The sequence below is a fragment of the Palaemon carinicauda genome, chromosome 22 (assembly GCF_036898095.1).
Source record: "Palaemon carinicauda isolate YSFRI2023 chromosome 22, ASM3689809v2, whole genome shotgun sequence".
Taxonomy (NCBI): domain Eukaryota; kingdom Metazoa; phylum Arthropoda; class Malacostraca; order Decapoda; family Palaemonidae; genus Palaemon; species Palaemon carinicauda.
This window is the reverse complement of record NC_090746.1, coordinates 384,389-390,131: the sequence shown is the minus strand read 5'-3', so window position 1 is coordinate 390,131 and position 5,743 is coordinate 384,389.

Below are 5,743 nucleotides of genomic sequence, written 5' to 3'. Positions count from 1 at the left end.
TTCTCTTCCTCCTTCCCTTCCCTGATTAAACTTCTGCTTGGGAAATGGATTAGTCTTGGAACTAGTAGTTTTGATAGTATTTACATGACGACTATGAGTATTAGATTTCTGACCGAACTCACAGACATTTATTGTCAGTTACTTCCCTAGCAACAACAATTTCTACTGCACGGGAAAAAGTTAGATTTTCCACTGTCAAAAGAACACGCTGCATACTCTCCTCTTTAAGATCCATAGCTAGTTTATCCCGAAGTATTTCTTCTAATCTACCTCCAAACTCACATGTGGCTGTCAAAGACTTAAGAGCAGCTACAAAGGTGTTCTTGACACCTCCCACGAAATTTAAAAGTCTCATAGATAATAATTACTTGAGGCTTGTAATGATCTGTTAGCCCCTTGACAAGCTCATCAAAAGTTCAATCTTTAGGATAACTAGGACTAATTAGATCTTTGGCCAGACCATAAATTTTAGGACCTATCAGGGATAGGCATGCTGGTACCAGCCTGTCATTAACAATATCATAAGCTTGAGAAAATACTTAACCCCCATCTACTTAGGTAGGAAATTTCTCACTCTCATATGAACCAACATTACTAATGAGCCCCATATTTACTTTTTTTTAAAGACAATTAAGGCTTAGCTATAATCTAGAGAATTCACAAGAAGCCTAGTTAGCTAATACACTAGATACAATAAGATAACATCAACATATTCTAGCATGTTACCCAAGAGTCCAACCGTATGGATATTTTAGACAAATATATACATACACTAGGTTAGTTTCTTAGCATAATATCAAATGTCACGGTATAGCATTAAGGACGTCACCAATTTGTGGTGGCCTTAACCCTTAAAGTGAATAATAAACAAGGCTAGACTACATAAGATCCTGCATAGGTCAGGTAAACTAGACTGCTGCTAATGCATTACCAACAGCCAAACATTGGATAAATAGAACTCCAGCACTAAAGTATGATCTAGGCTAATTGCTTAGGAACTAATGTGTGGTCTATAACAGATACATAAAACAAAATCTCACAGCTTAACTGTATCTTTTAGTAGCACTGTAGTAACAACAAGACATGGCATTGGATAGGGAAAGATAATGTTAGTAGGGAATAGGATGAGGTTATCAGGTAGGAAGAGATAAATTGGACATCACAAAACACAGCCGCTATCTCTGTGCATATTGCTGCTTGCAACCCCAACAACAACCATAAGCAGGATGTCCACCATCATAGGACTTCTTCACCCAATATAAAATTGCTTATAAAATAAAAATAGTAGTATTGTTTCTCAATAATAGAATTGTAACTCAAAAACTTCTTAGTAATAAAATATGCTACTCCACTACACTAACAAATGATGTAAGATCGCAGTAATGAACCATCATCTTCCTTTGCTAAAACTGCTAATTGTGATGCTTTATATTTCTAAGTGAAGTTCTGAATTGTTCCCTGCCTTGACCTGCTATTTAGAGTATACCTACTATGGCTATAAAACCTGTTCTCCCTACCTTTGCTACCCATGCTGAATACATAAAGCTCCTATTTGGGAAGAATCCGATGGTTAATGTGAAGTTTCGCTGTCTCTCGCATGTTGTCATGTTGTTCAGCCTCAATCGTGAGTTGACCTAAGTTAAAATATCTGTGGTCACTACTCGTTTTGCATGTGTATCGAAGCATTGCTTGAAAATCATAAATAGGGTTAAGGATGGTAAGGTTCTATCGCTGTATATAGGCCCTGTAAGCTCCCTACATATCTCATCACTTGATATCCTGTGGACGTAGACCCTTCATTAGCTAAGGAACTGATGGGAGTGTACATTGTAAGTCACTTCATACACCATAGGAAGTGCATCAATTGTCTGGTTATCACTTGGAGCAACCCAGATCTGGCCCTACCTCATGTTAACTTCTTCTTCCCTTGAGTACCATCATGTGGATGATGCAGAATCATTATTATTATTATTATTATTATTATTATTATTATTATTACTAGCCAAACCACAACCATAGTTGGAGAAGCAAGATGCTATAAGCCCAAGGGCCCCAATAGGGAAAAATAGCCCGGTGAGGAAAGGAAATAAGGAAATAAATAATCGATTAAAAAAAATTACCCATAAATTATCTAAAAACAGTAACATCAAAACAGATATGTCATACATAAGCTATAAAAAGGCTTAGGTCAGTCTATTCAACATAAAAAACATTTGCTGCAAGTTTGAGCTTTTGAAGTTCTACTGACTCAACTACACAATTAGGAAGATCATTCCACAACTTGGTCACAGCTGGAATAAAACTTCTGGAATACTGTTAGAGAATGATACATGATAGAGAATGCCTGACTATTAGAATTAACTACATGCCTAATATTACGAACAGGCAGGAACTATACAGGTAGATCTAAATGCAAAGGATGGTCAGAATTATAAAAAAAAATCTTATGCAACATGCATAATGAACTAATTGAACAATGGTGCCAAAGATTAATATCTAAATCAGGAATAAGAAATTTGATAGACCGTAAGTTTCTGTCCAACAAATTAATATGAGAATCAACAGCGGATGATCAGGCTGGAGAACAATACTCGAAACAAGGTAGAATGAAAGAATTAAAACACTTTTTTATAATAGATTGATCACCAAAAATCTTTAAAATATTTCTCAATAAGCCAATTTTTTGTGCAATTGAAGAAGGCAGAGACATAATGTGTTTCTCAAAAGTAAATTTGCTGTCAAGGATCACACCTAAAATTTTAAAAGAGTCATACAAAGATAAAGAAACATTATTAATGCTGAGATCCCGATGCTGAGGAGCCACGGTCATTGACCTACTTACAATCATACTTTGAGTTTTGTTAGGATTCATCTTCATACCCCATAATTTGCACCATGCACTAATTTTAGCTAGATCTCTATTAAGGGATTCACCAACCCCAGATCTACATTCAGGAGATGGAATTGATGCATCTGCATTATCTGCATATGAAACAAGCTTATTTTCTAGGCCAAACCACATGTCATGTGTATATAGTATGGAAAGTAATGGGCCAAGAACACTACCCTGTGGAACACATGATATCACATTCCTATACTCACTATGGTGCCCATCAACAACTCTTTGAGATCTATTACCTAAAAATTCAATAATAATGCAAAGAAACGACCAACCTACTCCCAACTGTTTGAGTTCGAAAACAAGGGCCTCATGATTAACACAGTCAAAGGCAGAACTACTATCAAGGCCAATCATATGAACTTCCTAACCAGAGTCAAGGAATTTCTGTACAGCATTGGAGGTTGTAAGAAGGTCATCACATGTTCCAAGGCCTTTACAAAAAGCCATAGTATTTCAAATGCTAGGTTATCAGTCACATCTCATGATACAGTGGTGCCCCTGAAAAGTGTGCATTTTGTGTTGCTGAGTATGACAGTCGGACCTACCCTCATAGCCACTCTGTACCACCCACAATGATTGGAACTGCCTCGACATCAACATTGTCACACTCTATACCTTTGCCTGAACTAGACACCTCGCATTGGAAATGCTCGAGATATGAAGAGCCTGGAGCCAACATGTGGCATGCCTGTTCCATTCACAACCGCTGCTCTTAATCCCACTCACTGTTATTTCCTCCTCGTAAGTCTGTACACTTTAATGCTGTTGAGGTCCTCAAGTCTCAATATGTCTCCCTTATAAAACGTTTTGAAGCCATTGAATCTCATTTAGAGATCATGGACACTTGCTTCAACAATCTTGTTACCCCCTTTGATCCTACAACTTCTAAATTTCATAATAATGACATCACACTAGTCTCTCATTGAAGCTTAGCTGGTTGTTTTCACATAAGTCACTATGATCACTGCGAGACTTGAATCACTTGCTGTACATCTTGAGAGTGTTATTAACCCCCATACGTGACACACTGCCCATTCATGTCCTCACTGCATCTTTATCTAGTTACGGTCCTTCTAAGATCCATGTTTGATAATGAAGTGAAGCTTAATATTATCTTGTAAAATGCCTGTGGTATTACAAATTTTGCAAAACTTTCTGAACTCAAGGGATTTGTACATAGTCACCACTCAGATGTTATTCTAACTCAGGAAGCTTTTGTTGGTAATGCTCAGCCTACGGAAGACACTCCTTCACTCAATGACTATGTATCCTACGTCCATTTAGTAAGACATGGTATTGTCTCCTATATATGCTCTTCAATCCAGCATAGACTTCTCTCAAACTCTGAGGATGAGGATACAACATTTCAACTATTTGAGATTACTGTTGACGGAGGCACCATGCAACTGTGCAATGTATATGCAACACCAGGCAGGATAGATACAGCTATGCTTCCAACCTGACCCTCCGTGGTATGATTTACATGGGAGATTTTAACACCTGTTATCCAGGTTTAGGAGATCTTTCTGGCGCTGTGAACCACAACGGGAATCAACTTCTGAAGTACATTTGTCGTAATCAATTTGCTCACTGGGACACGCTTATTAATTTTGAAATCAAAGTGAACCTTTTAAGATGAATATGTGGTTATCTACGAAATAGAATCTGTCATATAATGTTTAAGGAAGCTTGAACTCGGTACTCCACTAGGTGGAGTACTTAGTCCATCTCTGTTTAATATTCTCTTGCACCGTTTTCTTTCTTGTCACTGATAACACAACCATCACTTGCAACACAGACGATATATGCATTAATTCAAGATCTCCATATCACTTGCAATACTTCTCCTCCTTCTACAAGTCAGCATTCTTTTGTGGTCTCATCATCTCCCCAGGAAAAAGTAGAATCTTCTCCCCCAGGCCAGCGAGGAATCTGCCAGAATTTACCATGGGGAACAATGTTGGACTTCTGTGCATGCAGTATCTTTAATTGGGAGTGCCATTAAGGATAATACTATTCCAGCAAGACAGCGAGTACATCCCACTATTCAAGATCTGTTGACCAGGTTATTATGATCCATGACTACTCTCAAATGGCTTACTAATTATTCTGTAGTTACCAGAACCATATACATTGTCCTCATATGCTCAGTGGTAGGTTATCTTTCCCCTGCACTATGTCAGCTCCCAGATTAACTCTACAGCCTCTCAAAAAATTCCAGAACCAAGCAATGAGGCTATCCTGTGCAATCCTACCTCCACTAGAACTGTAAATATGCAACATGAATGTCGTCTCCCTCAACTTGTTGAGAGAATATATTCTAATGTCACCTATTTCAGTACCAAATGCATGTATTACCATCACCTTTACCCTCAGTACTCACACATCATCAGGACTTCTCTGGATCTAGATGCGCCTCATCCTCAATTACACCAGTGGGGACGTACGTCAGTACAGTCTGTTCAGGTATTCAGGGGCTTAACTTTAACATAATGGTGGAAGATGTTGATTCCTGTGCTTACAATCTCTTACACTCCAGTCTCCATGACTGACTTGCCTCAACTTCAACAACAACGGGCATTGAAGACCATTGACAGACTGTTCTCATCCATCAGTATAGCTCATCACCACTACAAGGATGGCTACCTGCAGATGAATGGCAGTACTGGATGCTGTATTTTCTCCTCAACCTACGGGTCCTAAGGAGAGAGCTGGACAGGCCGTCGCCTCCCTAAGGCATCAAACTCTGCGTATGGTGAACTATATGGACTTCTTGATGCAGTTACTTTAATCACATGGACCAGAACAATGAGTTAATCATCTGTAATTGGCAGTCAGCAC